Here is a 19,067-nt window from a genome sequence, read left to right on the forward strand (position 1 = left end):
AGAAATGTGCAGTAGCAAATCTAAGTGTCATATATCACAAAGAGGATTTTGTCAAACAGCATATTTCATTTGGCTGACAGGAACCTATCAAACATCTCAGACACAGTCTCAGCATGGATGCATAAATTGGGTGTCAATTTTATTACCATTGTTAATGAAATATAAAAAGTATAATGCGATGAAACAGTGGAATAAGTGGCAGTGTACATGCCTTAGGCTGCAAAGAAAAGAGTAATCAGATAATGAGCCCAGTGAGGAAGAGGGGAAGTAATGGAGAAAAACACTATAAAAGAAATCAAATAGATATTTCCTATCTTTTCACTTTAAGTTCAGTTTTTCTGGGAATCGATATTGGACTATATCATAGATCACATCCCAGTGAGCCAAGATTGATTGGTTTTTGCTACTGGGAATAGTAAGCCAAAGCAAACACATTATGGTTGATTGTTTTTACAACAAAGGGGAAGGTAGGAAGAGGTCACATGGCAGCGTCCTGCTCTGTGAGATCCACAGAGCTGCCAGCTAAATGAACTCCAAAATGGTAGTATAGACACCCATTTCCATTCAGCATGCAATTGCTTGGCTGTCCCTAGCTCTGTGCCAGTCACCATGGTAATGAGTAGCCTTATGACCTCATTATAATCGTGCTCAGGTTTAACATTTCTACCTTCTCCCATCCACCCTCTACAGAATGATGGTTTTAGGAGGGTGACCATATGGCAGATGAAGGGAGAGCGAGTCATGACCTCAAAGAACCCAGCTGGATTTCTGAGCTTCTAAAGAGGTGCCGCATCAGATTCTAGCTATCAGCACAGAGTCTCTGTGGGGCTAGTTGTCCAAAGTGAGCAACACCAGAACTGGGTTCTTACTTACAGGAGATTCCCAAGTCAATAAGAGCACATAAAGGTACAGCAACATGGACAAAGATCTCAACCGTGGACATCTGGGCCACCGACAGGGCTTGAACCCAGCATCAGACTGAGAACTTCCTCATGGTTAGTCAAATATGTAAGACCGAAAACGGCGTTTTAGATAAATCAGGGTTTGGCTTAAAGAATGCAGATTATGTAGTGAATACACTATTCAGGGAGTCAGTGCAGGCGATACAGGCCCAGATGATTGGCCTGTATCTCAACTCTGTCTAACCTGGAAGTCAGGGTGTCAGTTTGTAAGCGTAGCTGTTCCGGGAGCGATAGGATTGGCTCTCAGATGCTGGCTGACAATACTTCTTTATAAAGGTGGAGGAAATTATGCCTGCTAGGCATTCCATTTCAGTTCAATTTGCTCTCAGTCATAGGGCAATTTGAAGCGGGAATGACCCAAGGGGTTGAAAAGAGCTTTAAAAATTAGTGTACTTGCCTGGGTTCACTCAGTTCACTTAAGAGTTTAGCACAAGTAGAATGCTTTTGAGGTGCATCAAGCAAACAATGTTTATCATGTGTCTTTTTAAAAATGTATATGTATTTAGTTTTATTTAAGGTGAACAAATTTTGTGTATTTCATATATACAGATTTAGGAACATAGTGATATTTCCTACCCTTCCCTCCCACTCCTTCTCTAATTCCCTCTTAATTTTTACATCTTTCAGTTTACCTTATACTCATAAGATTCACCCAACACTAAAGGAAAGAGTTCAACAAACAGTAACAAAAAAGAAAATTGTTCAACAGTAGAGACAAGCGCTGTAAATGGTCAAACCTAAAATGTCAAGTTCACTCCTATACATAACATCTTTGGTATAGATCAGAGAACATATGATATTTGTCCATTTGGGACTGGCTTATTTCACTAAGTATAATGGTTTCCAATTGCATCCATTTTGTTGCAAAAGATGGGATTTCAATTTTTATGGCTGAGTAGTATTTCCATGCTATCTATATGTGTGTATGCATATATACAAATATCTCATAAGTTCTTTATCCAGTAACACCTAACATGTAACTCTTTACCACCAAGAAAGAGCAAATTTTCTATTTTGAAGAGTTATGTACATGATCAAGACTTAAACTTTTCTCCCCCTCAAATGTACTGTGTGCTTCTGGAGAGCACTTAGCGAGAGAAGATTCAGTACCTGGGGATGTGGTGGCTCCTGACTATACTTCCATGACCCACAATAACTGGGAGGGAGCCACTAGTGGTGAAGTGGATCCAAGTCTTGCTCTGATCATTATAAGCAAAAAGGAAAGTTCTGAGAAATTGTTTAAAACTTTAATAACAAAAAAGGATAAGGCAATCTCCCATGAGTAAGAAAATCATTGGTTATATGGTCAGTCACTTCCCACGTACCAGTTTTGTTTGCTGGAGGAACTGGAAAAGTTCAGATGTGCATCAGGTTTTCCCCATTCAAAGTGTTTCTAGTGTTTCTCTATTTACTATCATAGGTTTCAATATTTCACAACAGTTCTGCTTGGGACATTACACTCTAAATATTTCTGTCTTCCTAATGGAGTAGCAAAAGATTTTGTGATTTGTGTTAATTTAGCAAATGTCTACCTATAAAAAGGTGAATAACAATTTCTTATCTTCTGTTGCATGGTTGGAACAGAATTCCGAAAGCTCATATTTGTTAAAACGGTGAAATGGGGACATGTTTAGTACCAATGATTATTCTTGTGTCATTTAATCACCCAATAGCTTACTTTATTAATAAAGGACATAGCCAAGAATGAAAGACACTTGAAAAGTACTAGCCACCCCATTATCTGCACCTGTCATCAAGCAGATCGCCTTCGTTTATTTGCATTATATACGTGCGGACTAATTACCATCATGCTTCTGCTCTCAAACCCGTGCCCGCGGTCGGAAGCGATTTGTTCTCTAAGGCTGCTACAACGCTGGAGTGAACGACTTCTTCAGTTCCGTTGTGCTTCAAGCACAGTCTGGGGGCTTCTTGGTGAAACCTGGCTGGGCGACTGCCTCCCGTTTGAATGGGCTGCAGCTTTTGTTCTTTATCGTCTGCACACAGACACCCAGGGGTCTCTTTGCTGAAGCAGGTTCCTTAAGGCTGAGGTTTCCGTTGTGATAACCTCACCATTCAAGGCCTTGCCCTTTAGACAGGCCCTTCAGACTGTTTAATGAAGCAAAGAGCTGGAAAAGGACTTTGTTCTCTCCACCACATGAAACCACATTGTTTTATGACACACTGATATAGCGTTTTTATAGGATTCGTCTCAAGAAAGTGCATTTTAAGAAGTTCACATAATGGTTGAGAGAACAAGATAATCAGAGGTGCAAGGGAAAATGTTTCTTATTGAATTTCAAAAATGGAGAGTATGATTCGATGTTAAAAAAGCAACCTCCCTAATTGCCACAAGCACCCAAGTTTCATATTCATGTGGGAAAAAAAATCCCGATAGATTTAGTGGAAATGCTTCGCTTTCAAATTAAGACAGTGAGGAAGCTAAGTAGTATTTGATCATATGTAAAGGATTCCCTGTCAGACACAGAAGTGGAATGCTTGTTCCACAGGACCCGAGGAGCTACGGTCCCGCGTGAGGAAAGCTCTTCATAAAGACAAAGCACCATTATTCCCAAGACAGCGTGATGTGCTCTGAGATAACTTAAAAGAATGCTCTTAAATTGTAAAATTAACCTTGTGGAGAATTGCAAGGCAGTTATCACATATCGAAAGGGTACAAGCGAAGGGAGCTTTCCAAGGGCACATTCTAACGGGAAGGTTGATGAAGACTGTGCATCTACGAATAGAAAAAATTCTAAGTTCTCCCACCCTTAAGGTCCTCTCCCACAACCCAGGCATTTCAGAGAATGGGCCCATTATTTGTCTTCTCCAATGGTGATGTGACATAACTCAGGACACACAGAGGCTGCCCTGACAGATGGAAACAAGAGGTCTAACTCCTCTCAGGAAGCATCCAGCCCAGGTTAGGAGCTACAGAACATTTTTAGGAATTATTTTCCAGTAGTAACTAACATAACATCCAATTATGCAGTTAATTTTGTCACCTAACAAGACCAAGTTGAGAGAGAGATAAAAATACTTTATTACACCTAAGATGACCTGGATTCAAATCCCAGGTCTTGCCATCCCTAGTTGTAGGTTTTCAAACTATTGAGCCTGACAGGACCATTTGTCATCTGCGATAAAAAGGCTATTTGATGGCACAAACACTGAAGTCACTTCCAAGGACTGTTTATAATGCAATATATCTGATTTGGGGACATTGTTTCAGATTGATTATATGGCCAAAATTCCCGTGAATGTGAAAGTGGAAATGTTGGAAAGGCATGTGTTATATTTTCAGAAAGTCATGATTGTGTAAGAACGTTCAGAGCTGTACATAGAATGTAAGAATATTAGATACTAGAGAACCAAGTCTTAGGGAAAATGGATGACCAATGTTGGCTTTCCAGGTATTGGCCTGTGTAATAGGATAAAATAAACCCAAATCCTTTACTCAGCAGAGTGAGAAAATGCAAATATATAGACAATTTCAAAAAATGATCCAATGGGGAATGTCATTCTCCCTTTACAATGAAAATCATGTAATTTACAGTATCAAGGATGAATGAGGAGGACATTATGCTTAATGAAATAAGCCAAGCTCAGAAAGAAATATTACATGAAGAAACTTATGTGTAGAATCTATCAGAATCAAAGTAGAAAAATGGTAGTTGCTGGTGGCTGGCCAGTGCCAGTGAGAGGAGGAAGAAAATGGCGAGACGTTGGTCAAAGGGCAAAAAGCTTCAATTAGACAAGTCAGCCATGGAGAGCTGTTGTGCGGTGTTGTGAGAATAGTTACTAACATGAGGTGATTAAAAAGTTAGACATATGAATGTATGTGCTTCTCAGCATAAACCCCATCAAGTTCAAGACCCGTCTGAGTGACAGTACCAGTCAGGCAGTCCACCACTAGGGAAGTCATGGCCCAGTGAATTACGTCATGCAGTTATTTTTATGTTATTAACTGGAGAGAAAAGACATCAAGATTTTTAAAGATTAGAATACAGAAAGTCAGATTGAGCCAGATCAGGACTGTCAGATTGGAGCCTGACGATGTCCCATCAAAGGTCTTCTTCAGCTGCCATTTTTTGATGAGCAGAGTGAACAGGAGCCCTGTTGTGGTGGAGGATGACTCTCTGGGGAGGCCTTCCCAGATGGTTTTCTGCTAAAGCTTTAGCTGACTTTCTCAGGAGCAGACACCATCATTCTGTGGACCTCCAGAGAGTCAGGAAGCAAAAATACCCAGCGCCTCCCAAAACCCTGCTGCTGCAATCTTTGCCATCTTCGCCTGGTCTGCTTTGGCCTCAAGAGGACCACTTCTTTCTTGGTAGCTACCACTTTGGGCTTTGTCTTCGGGATCCTTCTGACACAGCCATGTTTTACCTCTTGTTCCAGTTATGTGAGGAAATGCTTTAGGCTCTTGATACCACTCATTTAAGATGTCTATTGAAAGCAACTTTACATTTTCTCCATATTTTTAAAGCTTTTATTTAATGGATACAATTGTCACAGGTACAACTTTAGGAATATAGTGGTTTTTTCTCCCCCATACTCACCCTCCCTCCCCCACTCTCATCCCACTTCCTACTCCCTCTCCCATCTCATTCTTTAAGATTAATTTTTAATTAACTTTATATACATAAGACCAACTCTTTACTGAGTAAAGATTTCAACCGTTTGCACACATATACACAATGTAAAAAGTACTATTTGAGAACAAGTTTTGCCATTAATTCTCATAGTACAACTCATTAAGGACAGAGGTCCTACAAGGGGAGTAAGGGCACAGTGACCACTCTTACCCGCAGATCTGGGCACAACAGTTTTGGCACCCATCAAGAAGTTGTACTCCATTTTTTCACTCAGAATCATGTAAGTTGAACCAACTGAGGTGTCTGTGGCATTGGCCACTTTTTTGCTACAAGTCACTGATCCTGTTCAATTGAGCATGTTTTTGTTTTTTGTTTTTTGTTTTTTTGTTTTTTGTTTTTTTTTTCCTGTCAAATGGAAGTGGATGGTCTGCCACTGTGGGCTTCCTCTGAACATTGTCTTGTCCCTTCTGTATCACATACCCCAGGAAAAGCTGGAGAAGAGCTGGCAGGCAAGATGAGGAAATGGGAATACTAGTTCACTGACTTGATCATTTTACACTGTATTAATGTGTGAGACATTGGATTCTACTCCATAAGATGTGCAGGTATTTCTTGTAAATCAAAATTTTAGGAAAGGATATTAGTTTGTAAGCTGATTTCTTTGGGGTGTCATCTCCATAAACTTTTCAGAGAACATCAGTTATTTCACCATTGGTTTGCCCAGGCTACACCATAATTGTTGCTTCAATTTCAGAATTCGTGGTGCTCTGATAGTGGCCCTTCACAAAATGTCTTTCTTAGTGCCTCAAACCACATCATAGTCACATGTGCTATAAAGTTACTATGAGTTTATTCTGGTACAAAAATTTGAAATCTATGCACACTTTTATAATATGCAAAGCTCATGAGCTTCTCAAAATGCCCCACATAATTGATTTTAAAACTGCTAAGAGGGTAGAGTTAAACATACCATTAAAAAGGTATAAATATGTGAGGTAAATTAATTATGTTGCTAGGGTAAATTAATCATTTACATGTATGCATGTATCAGAATCACATTTACCCCATAAACATTTGTCAATTAAAAAATGTAAACATAAAATACACTATGATCAATAAATGTTTCTTCCTAATATTTTTGATTTCGTGCCTACAAAAACAAGGGAGTTTTATATGTATCAAATTGAAAGCCCATGCCATGTCTAACATAGACACACTATCACATGCTTCTAGAATAGTTTAAGAATGTGAAAAACTTATCCTACAAGCCACATATTGGTCCTCACTTCTGGCCCTATGTCTGAAACCATCTTGGCTCATTCTTGACCTCCCTCCTATTCATATTCTTCAGGGCAGCTCACACGCATGATCCCATTGCAACTAATGCTGGACTCATCACAAAATATTCTAGTGTCAATTCTCAGACTCTGAGGTCTATGCAGCAGTGTCACCAGCAGCTTAGGAGAAGACCAGTTCCCTGGCCTCCACTCGTACCTACTGCACCAGCAACTCTAGTTGTGGGGCCCAGAAATCTGTGCATCCAAAATAGGCACTTGTTCAAGTTTCAGCTACTCTGCTTCTGATCCTGCCAGGGAAAGCAGCAGAGAATGGCCCAAGTACTTGGGAGCCTACCACCCACGTGGGAGACCCCGGTTGAGTTCCCAGATCCTGGCTCAGGCTGGCCGAGCTCTGGTCATTGCACCCACTTACGGAGTGACCTAAAAAATTAGAATATGTCTCTTCCTCTCTTCATCCGTCTCTCAAATCTTAAACAACCTCTTTCTTTTGACATTTAAAGCGTTAAATTTTCATGTAAATAGGTTTTTTGACAGTGAGTTATAGACAGTGAGAGAGAGAGAGAAAGGTCTTCTTTCCATTGGTTCACTCCCCAAATGGCCGCCACGGCCCTTGCTGTGCTGATCCAAAGCCAGGAACTTCTTCCTGGTCTCCCTTGCGGGTGCAGGGGCCCAAGCACTTGGGCTATCTCCCACTGCCCTCCCAGGCCACAGCAGAGAGCTGGACTGGAAGAGGAACAACCGGGACAGAATCTGGCACCCATATGGGATGCTGGTGCCATAGGCAGAGGATTAACTAAGTGAGCCATGGCGCTGGCCCCGTGAATAGATTTTAAAGGTTAAGTAACCCACTGTGCTATAGATAACAGATTAATCTTCCATTTAGTCTCATCATGTATTTGCTTCCTTAAAAATTCCCAGAGGCTTCTAGGTCCTAGTATGGTTAGATCAGAGATTCTCAACCGAGACTACTTTGTCCCCTAAGGTACACATGGGTCACAAGCTACAAAAATTGTTAGACATTTTGGGCTGATAGTGCTAAGAGATTGAGAAACAGCATCACATGACTGATTCCAAGATCTTCCATGACTCTCAAAAGCCTTCATCAAGTACATCTTCCACACAAAGTTTAAATATTTGTCCCTATTTGTCATTACCTAGCCATTGCTGGTTTTAATAATGTGTAGGACCTAGTTAAAAATCCTGTTCATTTATAAGACATAAAATATTTCTTCTTAATGTCTTTTAGAAGTATACCACATCTAAATCAGACGTGTTGGATTTTCAACATAATCCCACTTAAGGCCAAATTTTTTTAGTTCTTCATATTGAAGATCACAAAAAATCAGTTATCTACAAGGTTGGGAAATCAATGATTCTTTCTTTGGTAGGGGAAGGGATTAAAGTGTTTATTTTGGTACAAACTTTAAATTTTAGATTAACATGTAATACTTGCACATTTTTATGCAGAGTGAGCCTTTCAAAACACACAGCAGAAGCTGATCAGACCAGGCAGCGAACCTTTCCATTTCCTCATCTTATGTTTGCGTCAGCTCCCCCAATCCTGTTCTTTATACAGAGCTAATCCATCATCATCAGCTGCATTCACCCACTGCTACAAAATACCAGAACCTATTATGTGTTGGGATCACTATCCAATCTTCCTCCACCTCTCCCTACCTCCAGTAATGACTATGTGTCTTTCACAGTTTTAACAGTCACTCGATGGTGTTCTTCACTAAGTATAGAACCATGTCATCTGTAAGTCTGATTTTGTCTTTTCCTATTTGTATGCCTTTTATTTCCTTCTCGTGCCTTTTTGTTCTAGCTAAATGTTGCAGTACAAAATTGAATAGCAGTGAATATCCTTGTCTATTTCCAGATCTTAGAGGAAATGCTTTCAGTTCCCTTTCAATAAAGTCATATAGAGCCTTTATTATGTTAAGGTCTGTTAGTTCTGTACTTCTATTGATCAAAGTTTTTTTTCTTTTTTCCTTTTTTTAAATCATGAACTGGTATTGAATATTTTATCAAATCCTTTTCTTCTTGTATATCGGGATGACTATGATTTTATACTCCATTCTGTTGTGCTGTATTATGTATATTCATTTGCATATATTGAGTCACTGCTGCAACCCCAGAATAAATTTCACACGATCAAGATGAATAATCTATTTGATGTGTGTTTCGTGTGACTTGCTAGTACCATGTTGAGAATTTTTGTGACTATGTTCAACTGGAATATTGTGTCCTTGTCTAGTTTTGAAGTCAAGGTAATGCTGGTGTCATAGAATGAGTTTGGAAAGGTTTCCCGTTCATTCTTATGTCTAAGAGATGTGCAATTCGGACATGCTCAAGCTGACTTACCTCAAACAGTAGAGTTAGAAACATGCCAGGGGATTCCTTCAATCCCATCAAGGTGGCATGTACCAATGCCATCTCACTAGTCCCAGTGATCAATTTGTGTTCACAATTGATCAGAATGATAGGACTAAGAACCAAAGGGATCACATAAACAAGACTAGTGTCTGCAAATACTAGCTGATAGAATAAAAAAGGGAGAGAACGATCCAACATGGCAAGTGAGATACACAGCAGACCCATAGAATGGCAGATGTCCTAAACAGCACTCTGGCCTCAGAATCAGCCCTTAAAGCATGCGGATCCGGCTGAAATGCCCATGAGAGTATTTCAGGCATGGAAAGCCAAGACACTCTGGCAAAAAAATAAAAAAAAACCTAAATGAAAGATCTCCACGAGTGAGATCCCAGTGGAAAGAATGGGTCATCAAAGAAGGAGGTACCTTTCTCTGAAGGGAGGAAGGAACTTCCACTTTGACCATGGCCTTGTCTAAAAATTATCAGAGTCAGTGAACTCAGGGGACTTCCATAGCCTTGGAAGCTCATGACAAGAGCCTAGGGTGATTACTGATGCCATAAACAAGAGTGTCAATTTGTTAAGTCAACAACAGGAGTCACTGTGCACTTACTCCTCATGTAGGATCTTTGTCCTTAGTGTGCTGTACATTGAGATTTAATGCTATAACTAGTACTCAAACAGTATTTTTCACTTTATGTTTCTGTGTGGGAGCAAACTGTTGAAATCTTTACTTAGTGTATGCTAAACTGATCTTCTGTATATAAAGAGAATTGAAAATGAATCTTGATGTGAATGGAAGGGGAGAGGGAGTGGGAAAGGGGAGGGTTGTGGGTGGGAGGGACATTATGGGGGGGAAGCCATTGTAATCCATAAGCTGTACTTTGGAAATCTATATTCATTAAATAAAAGTAAAAAAAAAAAAGAATTAGTATTTGTTCTTAAAAGTTTGCTAAAATTCAGCAGTGAAGCCATTTGGCCCTGAGCTTTTGTTTGGAGAATTCTATTACTGACTTGATTTCATTACTTGCTATTGATCTCTTCAGGCTTTGCATGTCTTCATAACTTATGAAAAATAAAAGCATATTTCCAGAAATTTATTCTTCTAAATTTTCCAGTTTATTGGAACATTATTCATAATTCCTCATGATCTGTTGTATTTCTATACTATCAATTGTAATTTCTCCTTTTTTTATCTGATTTTATTAATTTGAGCCTTATTCTAGTAATGGTTTAATCATTGTTATTCTTTATTAAATATATTTTCTTAGCTTCTATTTTCTTTAGTTCTAATTTTTATTATTTATTTTCTACTAACTTTGAGCTTGTTTCGTTTTTTTTTTCTAGGTCCTGCAGATACATTGCTAAGTTATGTGACATATTTCTGGATTTATTTTAATATGGGTGCTCATTGCTATAAACTTCCCCTTTAATGCAACATAGCAAAAGCAGTATAAGATTTATGTTATGTTTCCACTTTCACTAGTTTCAAGGAATTTTAATTTCGCCTTTGATTTTTAATACGCTGTTCTTTATTCAGGAGCATGTTATTCAGTCTCCACGTATTTAGATAGTTAGAGTTTAATTTGCCATTTATATTTTTTATCCCATTGTCATGAAAGACTCATCACATGGTCAAGTTTTTTAATTTGAGGCATTTTTTTGACCTCATACATGCTCTCTTAGGGTGCTTCATGTGATGGAAAGAACCAGCACTCTGCAGCTGTTGGATGGAATTCTAAGTAACTGTTAGGGCGAATAGACCAAATGAATCTAACACTGGGGTTTGTTGATTTCTCTCTTGTCTGGAAGATTTGTCCATTAAGCCCCCACTATTATCATATTGGAACTTATTTAAATTTATTAATATTTCTTTTATAAAAATAGTTGCTCTGGCATTAGGTATATATACATTTACAATATATCTTCTTCTTGAACTGATTCTGATCATTAAGTGGTGACCCTCTTTGCCCTTTTACAGTTTTCCTCTAAAATTGACTTCAGTCTAGCTTGTCTTCAGTTTTGGTTTCTGTTTGTATGGAATGCTTTTTCCATCCTTTCACTTTCAGTCTGCATGTGGCTGTATTGGTGAAGGGACTTTCTTGATGGCAGCATACACCATTGACTTTTTCGTATCCATTCAGCCAGTCTGTATTTTTTAATTTGGGGAATTTATTCCACACACGCAAACTTATTAGTTTTGTTCCTTTAATGTCTTAACTTTGACTAATCTTTGTTTTCCTGCAGCTAAATTGTGTAATAAGGGAATTGTACAGTTGGGCCTTTCTGAGGCTGTCCTGTTTACCCTTTCTCCTGCTCTGGGCTGGGGTCTCTGCCCCTGGCTGCGCTGGGCTGGGGTCTCCGTTCCTGGCTGTCTCCATTCCTTTCTCTCTGCTGCCATTCCAGCTCTCCCTGTCCCTTCAGGTTTAGTTACTCCCCTGCTGTGCTCCCCTGTCCTGCCTTTGGCATTCACCCTAGGATGGGCTATTTGTTTACAGTTTGGGTTCTCCTCTGTAGGAGGAGGAGGTGAATGCTGGGCCATCTTGGAAGTCCTCGGTGATTATTTTATCTTTCCAAGATGATTCATTGTGGAGAGATAAACGATAGAGATAGTTTATTCCTTTAATTCTCAGTTTCTCCAGTTTTAAAGAAAGCAGGATAAAAAAAATTAGAACTTTGGGAACAAGAAGCCACTATTTGCGACCCAAACAAAAATACCTTTCGTTTCATTCTAGTGGAAGCAACATATTCAGCTGCTAATCCTGTAGTGCTCTTCAGTGACCAGATTGGTGAAGTTGACTTCTCACCATGACAGACAGATAATAGCAGAGCGCTTTGAAATGGCTACATTGGGGAAGGGCTCTTTCAGGAGCCTTCTCCTTGGATGACTACCAGAGAACAGGCATATGCTATACTTCATGGCATCCCTGTCCTAAAATCTGCCCTCCATGAAGTGCAAATGCAGAGAAGACTTGTCTTTGCAATGACATAGGGAACTATTAAGTAGGCATAACCCCAAATCACAGCCCGGGAAGCATAGGGACATAGATGACATTCAAATCCCAGGGAGCATTGCACATTCATCACTTTCCTTAGTCCTGGATTCCAGAGATTATATCGAGCAGATAGATAATTAGATGTTGGTATTAACAGCTTCAGAGCAAACATCTACGCAAAGGTGCAGTCAAGTCAAGGACAGTGATTGGTTGTAAATGAAGCAAAGTCTTTCTTTCCTGGTTACAAGATATTTTGTGGAAACACCTGAGAAAGGATTGAGTTCTCAAATTCCATACCCAGAAACTGGATTTTTTTCCAGTAATCTTAGAAGTAAATAGATTTGGAGGGCTCACACTGATCAAATTAAGAGATCAATGGACATCTAAACATTCGAGTCATAATATTAAGGGAGAGAAAGTTATAGAAATCAAAACATTTGTATTTACTATGTAAAATCTACTTTCCCAGTTTCAGAAAAAAAAATAGGTAGTATGAGAACAAGTTATATAACACAATTTTCCCACATCATTTACAAAGCTATAATCAATCTCCAGTGATTAAATAATTATGGAAGATTACTATCTTTTCTTTCAGAAGCAGGATTATATTTTCTGAATTTCATTTTTCTGAACTTACTATAGATCTCTTTGATACTTTTCTTAAAAGTGAATACTCTATTTCTCAGAGAAAGCACTACTAATCATTTCAGCCTTAGGTCTCCATTCTGATTTTTTTTTAAACTTTTATTTAATGAATATAAATTTCCAAAGTACAGCTTATGGATTACAATGGCTCCCCCCCCCAAAACTTCCCTCCCACCTGTAACCCTCCCCTTTCCCGCTCTCTCTCCCCTTCCATTCACATCAAGATTCATTTTCAATTCTCTTTATATACAGAAGATCAGTTTAGTATATATTAAGTAAAGGTTTCAACAGTTTGCACCCACATAGAAACATAAAGTGAAAAATACTGTTTGAGTACTAGTTATAGCATTAAATCACAATGTACAGCACATTAAGGACAGAGATCCTACATGAGGAGTAAGTGCACAGTGACTCCTGTTGTTGACTTAACTAATTGACACTCTTGTTTATGGCATCAGTAATCTCCCCAGGCTCTAGTCATGTGTTTCCAAGGCTACGGAAGCCCCCTGAGTTCACTGACTCTGATAATTTTTAGACAAGGCCATGGTCAAAGTGGAAGTTCTCTCCTTCCTTCAGAGAAAGGTACCTCTTTCTTTGATGACCTGTTCTTTCCACCGGGATCTCACTTGCAGAGATCATTTCATTTCATGCCTGAAATACTCTCATGGGCTTTTCAACCATATCCAAATGCCTTAAGGGTGATTCTGAGGCCAGAGTGCTGTTTAGGACATCTGCCATTCTATGGGTCTGCTGTGTATCTTGCTTCCCATGTTGGATTGTTCTCTCCCTTTCTGATTCTATCAGTTAGTATTAGCAGACACTAGTCTTGTTTATGTGATCCTTTGACACTTAATCCTATCATTATGATCAATTATGAACTAAAACTGATCACTTTGAAAAGTGAGATGGCATTGGATCATTCTCTCCCTTTTTTATGCTATTGGTTAGTATTTTCAGACACTAGTCTTGTTTATGTGATCCCTTTGACTCTTAGTCCTATCATTATGATCAGTTGTGAACAGAAATTGATCACTGGGACTAGTGAGATGGCATTGGTACATGCCACCTTGATGGGATTGAAGGAATCCCCTGGTATGTTTCTAACTCTACCGTTTGGGGCAAGTCAGCTTGAGCATGTTCCAAATTGTACATCTCTTCCCTCTCTTATTCCCACTCTTATATTTAACAGATCATTTTTTCAGTTAAATATCAACATTGAAGAATAACTGTATTAATTACAGAATTCAACCAATAATACTTTATCCCTCCTAGTATTTTTTTGTTTGTTCTACTTAATACTATTGGTTGAATTCTGTAATTAATACACAGTTATCCATTCTGATTTTAATAGAGAATACCCATTCCCTAATATGACATCTGTGGTTAGATATGTCATTATAAGCTAATTTTCACTAGTTCATTCCTAACGGTTTAGGTTACTTATAATTACTAGGATCACAGTACTATAGACCCATATTCATGGAACCTCGGTGGCAGAGGGGCAGTTTTGCAGCTGATCTATGCTCTGTACTATCTACCACAGTGCTAAGCATGAGATAATGCAGGCAATCATTAGCACAAATATAAAGAACTGAAGGCATAATCCATTTAAGGTCTACCAAGTGCTAAATGCAGTAGTTTTTTCTCATAGGATTAACTAGTTTGACTTTATTTTCTGATTCACATAGGCATATACTTTCTCAAAAAATTGTTTGCTGTTGCTGACACATTAAAGTATTTAAAAGTTTCTCTATGAAAGTGAATCTTTTAATTACCAAGGAGTGTTCCCCTTAAACCCAGTGATGAGCATGAAATATCTGATGTTGGGATTCAGTTATTGAAAGTCCCAGTGACTCTTCACATAGCACTTTCATGATGATCCTCACGCATTTTCTTCCTGAAAGCATTTTCTGTCTACATCAATATGATTTGGTCACAATCTTCTAAAGGTAGAAAAGCACAAAGCTAATGCAGCCAAACCACCATCACCAAGCAATTTTCCAGTGCCCTCTGCACGCAGCCTCCAAGGAACATCTTCAAGTCTCAGAAGGAAGATAGAAGACGTAGGGGTAGACTGGATAAGAGACATATCCAGTTCCAGCCATTTTGTTCAAGGTCGGAGCTACTGGCATTGAACAGTTCTCTGGAATTGTTACCATCAGTCACTTCAACCTCATTAGCTCTCTGCCATGGGTCTCTAAGTGTTCTGCCTTTTCAGGGGAACAGAGCCCACCCAGGAATGGCACTTCAAAACGACATGAGCGCTCCAGCACATTCTGCTTACCCTTTCCATGTTACAGAGTCATTCCAGAGAAAGTTTGAATATGTCTCCCCATAAATGGCACAGGTGTGCTACTGAGGACAACTGAAGGGGTACTGATGGTTTAGCACAACACTTATTTGAAAGTTCACATAGGACAGAAAATCTGTTGAAGACAAATGAACTGTATTAGTGGTACCAACTGTAGAAATTTACATTAGATATGGTGCTATGATAGGTTCTTAATGAAAGAATATTAAGCTTTTAGTTTGATAACAATAGGAGTAGCATAGGATGACCTACTGCAGTTCTGTGACTTTCTGAAAGTCAATGCTGATGGTGATAATTTTAGATAAATAAAACCTTCATTGGTCCTAAGAACTTGGACATTATTCTTTCCTAAGAATTGTTCAGCCACTACAGCTAAAATGTGTGATTTAGTATCTTCTCTTACCAACACCTCATCCCTCTGCACCCTCTTTGATGGCATATTATTAAATTTTATACTTAAATCCTTCTGTAATTCGTAAGTGTGTAATGAATGTCTTGAAACTTAATCATAATAAATATGTATTTGTACTATTCTAATATAAATTTTATGTTTAAGAAAATGTGTAAAAAATCTAGAAATACTGAACATAAGTGAAATGAAAAATGACACATCTGATACCCGACACTCAAAATTACTTCTTTTGGAATTCATGCATGCCCTTGATTATTAGTATAACTCACTTTCATGTTGTTTTTCCTTAGAAGAAAATAAATATTTAATAAAGTTGATTGACGTTAGGACTGACTGGGATATCATGCCAATAAATTTTGAAAAACCAGCTAACAGCAGAGCACTGAAAAATGCAATGTCACTTCATCATTGCAGAAATAAAAATACATTTTCAATTTTTCATAACGTTTAACCATCCTTTCCTGAACTCAATGAATCTGAAATATGTGGTTTGACAAAAGTAATTAAAGTGTGGACATTTTGAGTTATTTTGATATTTGAAATGAGAACTTGTCTGCTTTACCACTCCTCATCCATCAAACTTTTTTTTTTTAACTTGAAATGACCTTAAAGTTACTGAGACATAGTAACCTTGAAGACCAGTTCTAGAACTTTGATAAACTGCCATTTCTTTCCGTGATATTTTCTTGATGGGTAAAATAGGACCATGGGCAGTCATTTTCAGTGGTAACTGAGGACATTGGGAGGACTCTGCTCCATGAAGAACCCTTCCTCAAGGGCTGAGTGCTGTGGACTGTGTAGACATAATCAGTTTCCTCATTGACCCCATTCAAGAAATATTTCAGGAAACAGAATAAAAAGACTTTGTAGTTCTTGAAATGCCTCTCAAATATGCTTTTAAAGAGTAATTAATCAAGTACAATATGCATTAGCCTTGCTTTCCAAGGCAATAGAACCAATAAGATACAGATGATATGTATAATTGACTTATACAATTATGGAGGCTAAGAATTTCAAGCTCTGCTAGCCAGAGACCCAAGAGAGCTGATGACATTTCTAGCCCTAGTTCAAGTCCAAGTCCAAAAGCTTGAAGCCGGTCAAGCAGAGATAAGAACTCTTCCTAACCCTTTCATTCTATTCAGACCTTCAGCAGAGCGATTATGCCCTCTCAGATAGGAGAGGATAATGTGTTCTAATGTTTATCTAATCTAGAAACACTTTTTCAGACACACCCAGAAATAATGTTTAACCAATATCATAGCACCTTGTGGCCCAGTGCACTTAACTTGTAAAATAAGCCAACACCTATCAAGGTGTTCACAGTGCATCTGCATACCCTATCAGCTTTTAGGTTGACAGTTTGAAAAGATTTTTGGCAGTGGGACTAAAGTTATTTTGATTACCAAATTATTGACTTAATGTCAGCTTGGGGGAAAAAGCATTGCTAGATAAGATTTAGGACATGCTTAAACCTTCACAAATAAAGATCTCAACTTTCAGTAGGCAGTGGGCAGAGAACTGGACCTACCTCCTTCTAAAGCAGTGGTCCTCAGTTGTAGACTTGGAAGAGCACCAGCAGTAACACTTAAGAACTTGTCAGAAAAGCAGATGTTAGACCTCTATTCTAGTTCTGCTGGGTGAGAGATTCTTGCAGATCCAGCAATCTGCATTTTCATAAGCCCTCTAAAAGATTTTGATGCACACTGAAGTTTGAGAACCACAGGTCTTCAGAAAATACTTCTGAAAATACAACTTAGGGCCCCAGGGATCCCTGAAACCTCTTTAGACTGTGATAGCAACTACTTTTATAGTAATACTAAGATGTTATTTGCCTTTATTCAGTGCTGCCACTTGCCCCTTGGGTACAGAAGCAAGAGTGAATAGCATCACTAATGCCATCTCATGATTCAAGGCAGTGGCACCAAACTATTTGTAGGCGTATATTTTTACCACCGAACCAATAGCATGCAACTTTTAAAAAGTCGGTATTTTCATTTAAATACGTTCTTGATTACACAAAACAACCAACTTTATTACAATGTGACCCTCCAGTGGCTACTTCTAGCTCTTCTGGGTGAGAAATGGATAAACCAAAGGAAGATGGTTGTCGAAGGAACAATTCTACTGATAGGCTTGGAGCTGGGAATGGAATCAGGAGTTCCTTCTTGGGACAATATCTTTACTTGAAAGACAATCAGTGATTATTCAGATTAGGGCATGTGGCAGGCATTTTCTTCAGAAGTACAAAGGGCTGCCATTAAAAGAAAAACAAGTGACAATGTTTGCTGCCAATTCTTGAGTTTTCAGCAAAAATTAAGACACTTTGTTTTTGTCACTATGAACTATACAGGTTTTCGATACATCAATTTCTGATTGGATCAGTGATAATAACAAATGTAGTTTCCAGACATCATATATCAATTTCTTTTTAACTGGATAATTTAGCAAGTTAAACATGGGTAAATTATGCACAATGTAAGCTTGATCAGTTCTTTGTAAGGTAACAGCAACTGGAAAGTTCAAGGATATGATTTCAGACTCATAGCACACATGCCTTTTCAGAAAGTCAACTTGTAGATTTTACTAAAATATCAAGGAAAAACAAGCACAATAATCTACCTGGTCAGGCTATTATAATACTCCTCTCTTCAACCTGATCTCTTTATGGCTAGACTTTTTCTCCATCCTTAACATAAAGCAGTGTAACTTCACAATAGATACAGAAAAAGATATGAGAGTCCAACTTTCTTCTACAGAGACAGACATCAAGGAGATTCACAAAATGTAAAACAATGTCATCCTTCCCACTTTGTGTGCTGGAAGATACTTTCATATGTATCTATTCTTTGTGTAAACATATAATGGTTGCATTATTGTTGTTTGTAAAAACTATGCTAAATGAGGGCATTAATGATTTCTCCATTTTAAAGCAGTATTTTAGCTATGCACAGCCATAATCCACACAAACCAGCTCTTTGGGATCTCCTAACTGTGCATTCCTCCAAAGTGCTCCCCTATCAGTGTGACCTGCTGGTGGTCAGTCCCATGATGGAAGCATGTGCTGCCACCCCACTGCTCTCCACTTAAGAGCCCATCATGCTAAGCAGGACGTGGGGCTCCGTCCTCCCTGGGAAGCTGGATGCGATTGTTAGCACACAGATTCTTTCTGTATTTGTGAACCTTTGCATTCTACGTCAGGGACACAGCTGGCCAGTGAACTTCAGGCAGCCCCCTCAGCATTCCAGATGGCCTGGAAAGGTGGGGGAAGGGTCAGGACTGTTCTCCTGCAAGATATGCCTCCTTATTTGAGAAGGGAAGCCCACGTGAGTCTTGTGGGCCAGAACTGGGCCATGCGACTACCCCACTGAGCAAGAAAAGCAGGGATGTTAAGGACTTTGCCTTTTCAGTCATTACAGTAGAGGAAGGTGGAAGGAAAGAGATTGCAAGGCCTCTTGGAGAGCAAGTCCCTGGCGTCTGC

At 38.8% G+C, this 19,067-nt stretch overlaps 1 long non-coding RNA gene across 1 annotated transcript in view; it reads left to right on the forward strand.

Annotated features, from left to right (window-relative positions):
- The first annotated feature begins 655 nt into the window (after positions 1-655).
- Positions 656-19,067, forward strand: part of LOC103349108 (uncharacterized) — a 49,894-nt gene continuing 31,482 nt past the window's right edge. Inside the window, exon 1 of the long non-coding RNA XR_007920883.2 lies at positions 656-995. This is a non-coding gene — a long non-coding RNA (uncharacterized lncRNA). The remainder of the gene's footprint in view (positions 996-19,067) is intronic.

Source organism: Oryctolagus cuniculus, chromosome 9 (assembly GCF_964237555.1).
Source record: "Oryctolagus cuniculus chromosome 9, mOryCun1.1, whole genome shotgun sequence".
In the NCBI taxonomy this organism is placed as follows: domain Eukaryota; kingdom Metazoa; phylum Chordata; class Mammalia; order Lagomorpha; family Leporidae; genus Oryctolagus; species Oryctolagus cuniculus.